A 13289-nucleotide genomic window follows, 5' to 3' on the forward strand; every position below is an offset into this window, starting at 1 on the left:
ACGCCAATCCCATTCCATTATTTAGCCTATCCATTTGTGTTTATCACATCAGTTTCAGTCTGTTGAACGTCTTTTAGGGTACATCCCAAGCCTCTCCCTCCACATTCACTGACAGCTTATTCCAAATGGATTAATAAAGATTCATCCGGGTTGGATTTTCAACCCTCCGTTTCACGCCATGTTAATTCAAACACGTTTCCGCATTGCCGCACCAGTTTGGAGTGCCGTGGTTTAGACGGTTCGCGAATGTCTGGCTTTAGGTTATTTCTTAAAAGAAAAAGGATACAAATAAAGTTTTGCTCTATAGTGAATCAGGAAGGATACAAGGTGCGACATTGTTTCCTGAAGAGGTTTTTGCAAACCTGGGAGCACTTTGCTGACCATTATATTTGAAAAACAGTGGTATTTGGGTACACAAAGCATTGATGCGTTACATCATAGCTTGGGAGATTGCCTTGATTTATGTCTTTCAGTTTTATTAAGCTTTAGGTCCAAAATTTCTGTTCATGGATATTCAAAAAAAAAAGAAAAAAGGCAGCTGGAAAAATTGTATAATTGAAATTATATAATTATACACATCTTATTTTTGAAGGGACATAAAAAGTTTTTTTTTTTTTTTTAATAATAATAATATGCTTCGAAAGTTATGGGTTAACGCTAAAATTTCGATTAATTTTCAGTTAAGAAGCATTATTTTTCAAATTTCAAGCATTTCTTATTACAATTTTTGAAATTCTTAAGCATCTACTACCCAAGAAATGAACTACGTGCTAAATTCGAGATAAGAGCACACAATCTACTTTTTATAGATGTTTTGAAGGATTTTTTCATAATACAAAACTGCCTGTGAATGAACTTTGAACTATTTTATTAATATTATCATATTAAAATACTGAACTGCCATTTATACAACTTATTGTTAAATATGAGAAATACCATTTATGAAGTCCCATTACTTTAACAATTTTGGCCTACGGAGAGTAAATGAGGTCCTGGGTATGATGTTATTACTTGGTGTACTTTTTTTCAAAATATAAAAAAATTCTCTAAAATTCTGCCTCCTTCGTGCCCTCTAAAATTGGTGCTCGGAACATCTATATTCACCCGGTCGCAACACCTCTGCAAGTAGTGTCTATTATTAAATATCTCTGAATATATCACTTTTCGTTTGTTATTGCCTAATGTTAAAGCATTGATCCTCTACTTAGATAAGCAATGTTAGATTCAAAATCAACAAACACCTGAAACTGATTCATTAAAATGAATTTAATCAACATCATTCGCAAGCTTAACTTATTGCTTAAAACAGATTAGAGTAATTGTTTATTTTATTCTTAATAATTATTATGAATTTTTAAATTTCCTTGTGTAGTTTTCAATCTCTGGAAAACCGTAGAAACTTGATATGACACAGCATTTTGAAATTCTCCATTGTTGTGAATTTAGTTAATGGTGCTGCCATCTATCAGAGAAATGATTCAGTTCCAAATGAGTATGTTAAAAATTTTCTTTCTGAACGAGATAGCTACAGTAAATCAGTGGCGGAAAGACAAAAGGCTTAAAATTTGCCCCTCTCAATTGAAAGAAAAGCATCACAAAGACACAATAGTTACGCTTTCAATATTTAATCCAAATATATTAGAAAGGGATGAATTCATTCTCTTTGTTTGACGTCATTTATCCATACTTCATTACAGATGTTTAGAATTGCCATTATATGTTCTATTCCGAACGATGTATGTCCTATAATAAGTTTTATTATCCTAACTGGTATTAGAAGTAAAATTCTGGTTACTATATACTGACATAAACAAATCGCTAAAGTTTCTTTGTTAAATTTCAATTTTAGTATATCCAATAATAATAAAGAGGTATGTGTTGTGTGTTGTCCCACTCTACAGACCAGACTACTTGGCTTAAAAACTACCAAATTTACTTAACGTATAGAGTGAAAATGAGTACCTTAATGAGATTTTTTGAAATCATAATTAATTAAAAATTAAACGAGAGTTCGAATGTGTTTTTAGGCCGTTATTATTTCCGGAAATGTTAGATCACAAAAATGATTTTTAAACCATTTAAAATTGAAAAAATTATCTTTTCAAGGATACTAATTCAATTTTCTTGCAATTTCTATTTTTATGCTAAAATTATTAGAAATTTTTTTTCAAAATCTTGAATTCGAATTATATGACGATTATAATACTTTTTTTGTATTTCATATACGAGAAAGTAAGAAAATATAATTGCATTCTAAATCATTATTAAATTAGGATTAAAGCACTCGAACATACTCTTCTAGTTTCTTTTTATGACAAAAAGGAGTTTGAGCCTTCCCGCTGTAGTATCCATCGGTTCTCCAAACTGACAAACTTGTTCTAAAATCCGCTAGAATCTGGGGACATTTCTATTGGGTCAATTGACGAATTGTGCAAGAAACCCCATTTTTGGAATGATGTCTCGTATCTAACCAGGAATTTTTTTATATGCAATTTGTACTTGATAACTTTAGTGTATTAAATTCTATATAAAAGATAAAGTCAGATAACAAAAGATCTGCTTTCCAAATCCTTTGTTGCTCCAGGAATTCGTTAAAATTTATGAGCTCACAGACTTTCTCTAATCTAAATAAAATAAAAATCTCCCTTACTTAAAGTCTCCAGTCGTCTCTTCATATTTTTTTTTGTGAACAAAAGAATTTGACCATTCTTCAATTTAGAATTTAACAAAAAGTTTTGGATAAAAATTAATGTTTCTAACCGTGTGAAGCATGGTTTTTTAAACTGCTTTGAGGTCTCAAATGGCGTCAGAAAAACGTTGGCAAATTCTGTTGCAAAAACGTTGGCGCTTCGAGCTTCCAACTCACTGGTCCGAGGATCGATTCTCGAACTGGGCAAGGTGGACTCAGCCTTTCATCCCTTTAGTGGGTCGTTAACTGAAGACCAAGCATACTTGGAATTAAACACTGAGGGTTCCGTGTTAGGTTGACCATCTAACCGCGATATATGCATTGCACCCTAAGGCCCTCGATCAAGAAAGCAAATATGGGCGCTGTAGACCTTGACCCATATGGGCTGTCGTGCCGCTGAGTTTAGTTTAATAAGATTAATTAAATAAGAAGTTTCCACAAAATAATGCATGTGAACTGATTTATTTTTGAATTAATATTTCATTTTCTTGTTTATTAGCAACTTTCTGGGCATGGAAAAATTCTTTTGGGGAAGAGAAAATCGCGAAAATTTTTCCTAGTTGAAAAGCGAGAGCCACGAGTGTAAAATGGTTAAGAAATTCTAATCTAAATCATCAGCAGTATTTTAAACAACATATTTTTTTTTCTTCCTTCTTTCTTTTTCATAAGTTCACTTGTAAGGCCAAATAAAGGAATTAGTAGAAAATCGAAATTGTATTCAAAAGAAGATCTTTCCTTTTTAGCACGAAAAATAAATTTTTGAGGGAATAAAAAAGATAAAGTTTGGCAAATTGTATTAATGCCCTTTTTTGAAATAACAAGGTCTTTAAGAAACGGGTCTCATGTTTTGAGCTATGGTAAGATGATGAGAAAATCTCCCGAACTGGTGCTCACTCTCTAAATTCTTCTACTGTATTGGCGTTAGAACATTTAACTTTCGGTATCAGATTTAGTATTCATCAACCCTTCATTCATAGCGGATTTTTAACTTCAAGACTGGAAATCTGAGGTCTCGAAGCCAATTTTTTTTCACCTGGCGATATTTTTGTTCAATATCAATCGCATTTTTAAATCAAAATAAACGTGAAGAAAAGGAACCCTTTCCTGAACACTAATCTGGGTGAGAGAGAGGGAACTATCATGAAAAGGCAACGCCAGCTATGCTCCGAAGGCTAATAACATCTGTCTGTTGATAATAAATCTTATTGGTGGCAAGGGTTTGAAATATTTTTTCCAGAATGCAAATCAGCGCTTTATGCTGTGTTCCGGGCATTTTCAAGAAGGCGATCATAAATTTATTTATGGTATCCAGACAGAGCAGTAATTATTAAAATTAACCTTTTATCACTAATTACATTTCAACTTTTAATCAACTAGATTCCTTTCACATTTTTGCTACAGAAAATATCCAAAATCCGTGGGTTGTACTTCAGTGAGTAGAAATGTCTACTTACGCTTCTCATGTCAACCATGGTGAAAAGTCTTAGACTCAGTAAGAAATAACTACGTCTTATTCTACACAAAAACTCTATGCACAGCTAACAAAATATAAGTTAAGTGTATACAAAGTAGCATTTGCAATGAACAGCAATAAATCGATAATAAACAACTGTAACAGCTCAAAGTTCTCAGAGAGAATTCCCTGAAGAGGTTTCGCTTAACTACTCACTTTAGCTCAATTCTACTGACACGTTATCCACACGACTGACACTCTCGCGTATGCTCCCTGCATTTTATATTTCTCCAGTGACAGGGCATCAAATGTTTTAGAAGATTATTGTATCTTTGCTCCTAATAGATGTATCGCTGAATTTCGAATAATTTCTGGGACTTTGTCACCAAAAGCTCCAAATTTGTCATCAAATTGATGAACTCTCGTCAAATTTGTAGCCAAAGTTAAGGGTCATTCATTTGGCATCTATTCAGCCCTCATCAGAGTTATCTTTAAAACTCTCTCCCTTAGCAAGAAATCAATTATACAGGATCCAATATTACAAATTCATAAGCAATATTACAACTTCGTAATAACTTTTATAAATTTCAAAAGACAGAAAATTTCTCAAACACTGTCTGAATTAAAACAGTAGTTAAACAAAAATTCATGTGGGTAAAATTTCAGCATTTTAAACTCCAGTTTGTCCTCTCTCCTTTGTCTGGAAATAGCTTACCTGGAATTATTATCAATGATTCACCTCCTACTCATTCAAGACATTGTCACCAAACATTCCAAGCACGTATTGCCTCACTACCCGGTAAATGCTGCTTACCAGCGAGCATTCAATTGCAGCACTAAAACGACATACTGAAGACGACGACGAGGAAAGAATTTTTGTTGGAGCATTTGGACTTTCTTTCGACCATTTGAACTTTTTTTTTTTTCTTTTTCTTTGGACTTTCTTTTCAAAACCAACACCTACTTGATTATATGCTACAACATGCTTTTATCGGGAAAAGTAACAAACGACACAATGCTCACAGAGCTATGTTGCTATAAATAATACAGCAGATTTAAGTTAATTAATGGAATATTTGCAATTAGAGGAATGATAATACTAAAATGCACGCCAAGATTTTTACTAACTAGTATTTCTCAACATAATTTAGGAAATATTCCAAATCGTTTGTTTCTTAATATTCCATTTTCGATTTCTCTTTCACTATAGGACATTGTATATGAATGCTTTTTTTTGCAATTTTTGCTTAGGATTTCGCTTTTTAAAAATTCACAAAATTATCTAAAGCTGGACAATAATTAGTTTTGCATCATTTTTACTTTTTAGTGTGGGAAGTGTGCATAGATCGTTTGGAAGTCAAAAATATAGGTCAGGATCAATTTCCATGTTTTAAACTTTCCTGGCCTTTCCTGGCCATTTTATCTATGAATATGAAGTCTAAAATGAAATGAGCTAAATGCATCAAATTTGTTAAGTGGGCTTTCATTTGAAACTTTAAATTATAAGCATGTGAAGCCGTCTGTCTGTTCATCAGTGTTATGCACATACGATAATGCAAAAATGAAATAAGTTCTATAAAAGGAACTTGGCCAAGGTTCTGTTACCAGAATTGTTGATCTGCATCTAATTGAGTGTCATTTTAGTAAACGTGTCGACTATCTGTTAATCTGTGCATATGTAAACACTATAACTTAAAAACCAATGGGAGTAGTCTCCTTAAAATTTTCTCGTATACTTTCTAATAAACTTGTCATACCATAGAACGCCTTAAATGGCATTGACGTACAATAATTACGAAATATTAACTTTTGGCATGAATTTAGCATTTTTACTGAATCTATCGTGTGTCCTTGGCGAGTTATTTGGCGATTAATCCCTTGCATGCGTTAATAGCATCCAAAAATCTAATTTATGTTTTAGATACATTTTTCACAACAGATTGAAATAAAATTTTGACATAAAACTTTATTTGTAGTCGCAAAATCTCATAGCAAATTTAAGTAATTAGTACTGTATTACTGTTATTAGTTGTTGTACTGTCTACTGTATTACTGTTATTTAAATAATTAGTACTGTATGCTATCGATTTAACATGTTTCTAAAAGTACAGACCGACAGACGATTATTCCCTTGTTGGTTTAGTTTAGTTATGTTAACGTTCCATTTGAAGCAACACTAGGGCTATTTGGGGACGGACCTCGTCATTTTGAACCGCGGTCAGATGACGAGGACGACACCTGAGTTGGCACCCCCTTCTTCACACCACACCAGGGGGGGGACATTTGGTCAAGACGGATTTAACGTGCAACAGACCTCCTTACACGACGGTTCTTCGGTGGAATCGGGTCTCGAACCTGGGGTTCGGCTCGAATATTAACTATATAGATCTTTTCATTTATTAAAAAAATTATCGTGTACTTGCATTCGAACAGCCGGATAGACAGCCCCCGAACAGATTTTGATGAAAATTTGACAGAAATCTACAAATTTGGTATAAAGACCATATACCAAATTTTATTTCTCTAGCTTAAAGCGTCTTTGAGCTTTTGAGCTTAAGTCACAGACGGACGGACGTTTTTCTGTATTTTTCGCACTGAGAGAGGTCTAAAAGGTACAGATGCGTCAAAATCCCAAGTTCGAATTTTTTGACGATTATAATATTTTCTCTTAACTACGTATACGAAAAAGTAAAAAGTAAAGAAAAGAAAAGAAGGAAATGTTAGAATCATGAATTTTTGTATATGATATTAAATTTATATTGGTATTTCTGATTGATTCTAATAAAAGAGAGACAATAAACGATCAACATGTTTGTCTCTAGATTTGTCCCAGTGTATGTACTGTTGAATTTTATCAGAATTTTACCAAAGTTCGAGAGTGATATGATTCCATGAAATCTGAGCAAATAGATACTTTAAAATCAAACCAATCGATTTTTTCCGTATTCTGTTTAAAACCGTTAAAAAAGAAGTGGGATTAGCTTCTAGTTCAGGTAGCATGGAGTTTGCTTCAACAAAAGAATCTGCGGTAGAAAAGTAGCCGTTACAGCAGCCAACTGTAGAACGTCTAATAAAACTAATAGATGGCCGAAAGAAACCTGAACTGAAACCACGTTGACAGCAAATGAGGATCAGGTTACACAGACGATGCGGAAGAGATATTTTCGTTCCTGTTTGGGGTTAAGTCAGAGGCTTATTATTAGCTTTCAATTAGCCGCCTTCAAAGAAAGCCGGCGCGGCAAGGTAGCTAGCTTCCACCATCAGGTGGCCTTTATTTGATAGTTTGTTTCCACTATTTTCCTCTATTGTTTTCTCTAAAGCCGAGCTATTCTGGCGGTTTTTATTATTAGCTAGAGAACTGTTGCCTCCCTGCTTTTTTTTTTTCGTGGAAAAGTCTCCTGCACAGTCAAAACAATCACCGGCGGAACAGCTGGGCTCGACAATAAAACAACAAAAATAGATCTCATTTTTTTACGCCGTCGGGAAAAAAAGTGCTGTAACGGAAATGGCTGAAAGCAGCGTTTTTGCCTCTTTTCAAAAAACTATTTTTTTTAAAGTGTCTGTTTATTGTTCAACAGTTTCAGTCTTTGCTCTCATTCAGTATGAGGCATTTTCAAATAATTCATATTTGCACCAAAAGAACCAATGGGACATATTTTGAGAAACATTTACCGATTAAATATATCATGTACAACGATCTATATTTATTAGTGTAAAAATTTAAAAGAATTCAACTAAGTCATGTTTTGAATACATCTTCAAGATATTACATAATCTGAAATCCAATTAACAACTAATTAATTTATTCTTATTATTTTTAATTATAACTTTATTATTATACTATCATATTTCTTCTTAATACTTTTTTGATTAATTTTTTCCTCCTCTTTCTTCATATATTTTTATATCTCTTACTGATCCTGCACCTCTGATAGAATTATCAAAGTTGTTCGCTCCTACAATTTTTTGCTCATTTTCCTTCGACTCTATAATTCTTCCTTTGAATACCATTTTCCTGCATTTTTTTAACCTTCCAGTTGCTTATCCTGCGATTTCCGCGAGTTGGCAATCATTCTGTTTTCTTTTGCATTCCGCGTTTATTTTTACGGTTACAGACTTTTTATTATATCATATTATTATCATGTAACATATAGTATCAGTTTACTTTGTTTGAAAAATATTTGAACTTATTTGCAAACATCGCATCTAAATAGTCATTATAAAAAATTGCACAGTCAGAGAATACAGAAAATTTTATAACTTATAAGAAAATTGATTAAATATGATTTGAAAAATAATTAATGAACTACATTAATATTGGTTTGATGGGTCTTAATGAATCAGTTCTCTTGGAATCAAGAAATATAAATATTTAATCAAGAAATATAAATCTTTTTATTTCTTGATTAACAAAAGTGACTTCGATGATTTTTACAAGTGAGAATTCAATGATGAATAAAACATTTATATTACATGAAGAAGTACTGTTGATGTTGTTCAAAAGGATTTTTCTCACCTACGCGTGATGATACATTGTATATTTGTAGATGAATTCTTCTACCCAAGAATTCAAGTTGCGGCTTGTTCAGAGGATTATTTCTTTACGAGTTACGGTTCAAACATTCTCGGCTGACGTCTCTGAATAGTTTGAAAAGAATGCAAATATCATTCTCATCATCGAAAAGAATGCAGAGCGCTCTCTAGTGGAATGAAATTACCACATTAATGGAAAATGTTTTACATAACAAAATAAAAAAAAAGGATTGGAATAAATAATTATAAATTCTACTGTTCATTTATTTCTTTTCGAGCTACAGTTCAAACATTCTCGGCTGACGTCTCTGAATAGTTTGAAAAAAATGCAAATATCATTCTCATCATCGAAAAGAATGCAGAGCGCTCTCTAGTGGAATGAAATTACCGCATTAATGGAAAATGTTTTACATAACAAAATAAAAGAAAAGAATTGGAATAAATAATTATAAATGCTACTGTTCATTTATTTCTTTTCGAGCTACAGTTCAAACATTCTCGGCTGACGTCTCTGAATAGTTTGAAAAAAATGCAAATATCGTTCTCATCATCGAAAAGAATGCAGAGCGCTCTCTAGTGGAATGAAATTACCATATTAATGGAAAATGTTTTACATAACAAAATTAAAAAAAGGATTGGAATAAATAATTATAAATGCTACTGTTCGTTTCAGGGTTCCGAGACTCGCACTTTTCGACAATTGTACTTCACTAAAGGGTGGTACGCAGAAAAATCAGCGGTTATTACGACCCTAATTCTACGAAAAAAATCTGCGTTCATCCTATAGTTACATGAAAATATCTCCTCCTTTTATCTTTCCTCTCACCCCTTTTTTTGACGAAATAAACGCCTCCCAGCCCATGCGCAAAAGCTTGGAGGATTTTCGAATTCTAAAAAGAGCAGCGCATCTTTTCTTTTCTTTTCTTTTTTTTTTTTTTTTTTGTTAAAGCTGACTACCCCGCCACCACTTGTACATCTTTTCAGATCGCTAAAGTAAAATTAAATAACGATTGCATAAATTTCTTTAGTTGAAAACTCCTCTATAATTTGAAAAATATATTCTTATACTTTGAAAAACATATTAAAACATATGTTTGCTTAACGCTAATTTACTGGCAGTGCCTTTGCATGCTGATTTTAATTTCATTAATTTTATAGTGTTAATTTTGAATTTGATTGTCATTTAATACAAGACAATAGGTAACTCAATATAAGATGTAAGAACCAATGAATGAAAAGTGCATTTTTATATCAATGTACATAAAATCCTCAGATCGTGCAATATCGGTAGAAATTATAACTTTCTTTTTTCTATGGATCTTGCTCCTACAAGCTTTGTATTTCTTTCCGTTGCTGTAAAATAATTTAAAAGAAAATAAGTTGATTTCACCAATACTGTTAAAAAATTATAAAAAGGGATAAAATGTTGACAATTTTGCTTTAAAAAAATATAGAACTCATTTTTTATGAGAGGTAATCCATTGAGTTCTTATAAATGTAAAACTTTTTTAGTGTAGCAATGGTTGCTGCTCAGTAGTTAATATAGTTGATTAGAATGAACCTTAATTTGAGTTATAGGTGTTTTAATTTTAATAATAATAATTTATAATACAGTATTTATATAATAATATTTTAATAACTTATAGGAATTTAATTTAATTATGACAACAAAGTAAGTACATATGATGATTTCAGAAACATTGTAAGAATTTTTTTTTCTATTAGGCAATTAGACATCTATACATATAAGACATTTTAAATAATTTCAAATCAGATTAAATTTATTGCAAATAGCTTATGATATTTTGAGAAATTTCTCAACTGTATTTCTTCAATCCTCACGTATTCTGAAAAAAAGGGAAAGAAATACTAATGGCGATATAACTGTATTTTGAATCTATTTTCTCGGCTAAATTTTCTTATTGCATTTTAATTCCGCACTGTATTGTAATTCTTTTCTTTTTACAGATTCTTCTTTGTATTCTGATTTTATTTTTATTTGTACTGGTCTGAATAAAGGAATAAGGGAAAGAAAGGGATTCTTCATAGATTCTACATAATGTTCTGAATGTATTTCGACTCTATACTGCATTCTAAGTCTATCCATTTTATATATTTTTCTTTGTATTCTGATTTTATTTTGATTTGTAGCTTTTGTTTTGAGTTTTGTACTATGCAATATGAAGATTTATATTCTGGTAGAAAATAATGAAAAATCATTAATGAATGAAAACCCGGTTATAAAATTAATTTATTAATCACTGAATATGATGACAAATTTTGTTAAATATTTACAGTGAACTGACACTATATTCACGTACATGTTGAAAATGTTCCATAAAAATGTCACTAATATTCCTAACGATACAGAAATGTAGGACTTCGTGATGTTCACATCAGTTATTTTCGAACAAGAATGTAGACTCACATTTTTATCAGTTATTTTCGAACCTGGATGTAGACTCGTATTTTATCAGTTATTGTCGAGCATGATTTAGACTCATATTTTATATACAAAGACGTGGCTTTCAGGTGATATCCAGTTTCATTTAAAAGATTATTTAAAAGTTTGACGAACCACAAGATATTTCAAGGATAAAGTAAGAAGTCTACTATAAACCATCGTTTAATGCGTTTTCGAACTAGAAAAGAATAAGTAAGTTTTTAAAGTTTCACAATGTGGTGATTGCCAAGAGGAATGAAACAAAATTAAAATGAAGAAGCAACTTGGATTAAATCTAACAATTTTTTATAAAACATCCGATGCTTAATTCTATACAGATCTTTTTAATATTTCAACAGGCTTATTTCGATAGAGTTTGTAGTGTTTGAAGATCGATTATTGTAGGAAATTGAAGGCCACAATTTCTTAATCATATTATGCTATAAGTAATTTTTCAATAATTATTCAAAATAAAAAAAATATTTGCTGAAGAATTCATTTTTAGTTTCACAATTTGATGAATGACAATAAGAATGAAACAGAATAAAAATGAAGAAACAAATTGAATTAGGTCTAACACTTCTTCATAAAACACTCGAAGCTTAATTCTATGCATATCTTCTTAATATTTCAACAGGCTTATTTGTAGTTTATGATGATCTATTATTGTATCAAATTGTAAGCTAAAATTTCCCGCCCATATTTTGCTATAAGTAACTTTTCATTTCCTATTCAAAATAAAAAATATTTACTGAGGAAATAATAATAAATACCAGTTTATTAGTTATGATATATTTGTGAAAATTAATTTAAAAATTATATGTATCTTTATTCACTGTCTGTTTTTACAATGCGGAAAAAAGCCATGAATGTGATATGAAGAAAAGGTTGCTTAAAATTTTTCTGCTAATGCTATTCAATGATCTTTGGTTGTAAAATGACTTACGAAACTAATAAAAACTTATGAAAAAAATGAGGTATTTATCATTTATCAAATATGTACAGATAGACAATATTCATGTACAAATTCAGATAGATAAGAAAAATACATTAAAATTCACACTGCATAATAACGCATTAAAAGATGTGTAATATAAATAAATGTTATAAATATACTCATTTTAAGTGAATGCAAATCTTGAAATGAAAGATTCTGAGATAAAATCAAAACTGTGTTTCTTTGTAAAGTTATTCGACAAAATAAGATAAATATTTTAAGTTAGGCAAAATATTAAATGTGATGATTCTTCTAGTTCAGAATTTATTTTTGTTTTAAGCTATCAAAAGATTTTCTTTATTTTATAAACAAATTATGTGAAGATTCAATCGTAAGTGTTAAATGATTAAATCAACAAATCATTTGAAGATTAAACCATGAAAAAAGATTAAGTTATGCAGATCTTTATCAATTCCATATAGATTTAAAGCCATTTTCTTTTCAAAATTCCATTGAAACGGGTGATTTCTTTCTTTTATTTCTTCTCAATATACGATTATTAATAGGCGAAACTGTTCGTAGCAACCTTACGCAAGGCTTATAGGCTTCGCATATAAGTCAAAGGATACGATTTATGTTTATTTCTTGAAACGGGCAATTAGATATACTTTTTGTTGGCTATCCGTTTGTTACAGAGAATAATTTTATCTTTATTGTTTATATAATTTTATTATTTATAAGATTGATATTATTTATACGATCCTTTTTATAATAATATAGATCTGAACTGCAACATTCAGTAGATCTTTTTTCCTATATTTTCCTATTGTTTTAAGGAATTAAACAATTTAATTTTAAATGCATTTGCTGAAATTATTTTCTTAGATCAAACTAGTGGCAATTAAAAAATTGCGAATGAAGTTTATTCAATGGAATTTAATTTTTTTTCCAAATCAAAATTTATATTATTATTCATTTATAGTTTTTAATTTTATAATTTGAAAAGTAAATACATAATCGTCATTTCAGATTCAGCTTTAGATTACTGTTCGGCATTGTAGGATGTAAATTTAAAAAATGAAGAACTCAAGCATGATTTTAAATTTTTAATTAGTTGTTCGAATTGACTTTTTTTCAGATTTAATCAGTCAGCAATTTCTTTTTTTTATGTCGTAAAATTTTTATTTTACTTAAGAATATGGAATGAGCTGAGAATTTGAGAAAAAAATATGTA

The sequence above is a fragment of the Argiope bruennichi genome, chromosome 10, assembly GCF_947563725.1.
Source record: "Argiope bruennichi chromosome 10, qqArgBrue1.1, whole genome shotgun sequence".
NCBI lineage: Eukaryota > Metazoa > Arthropoda > Arachnida > Araneae > Araneidae > Argiope > Argiope bruennichi.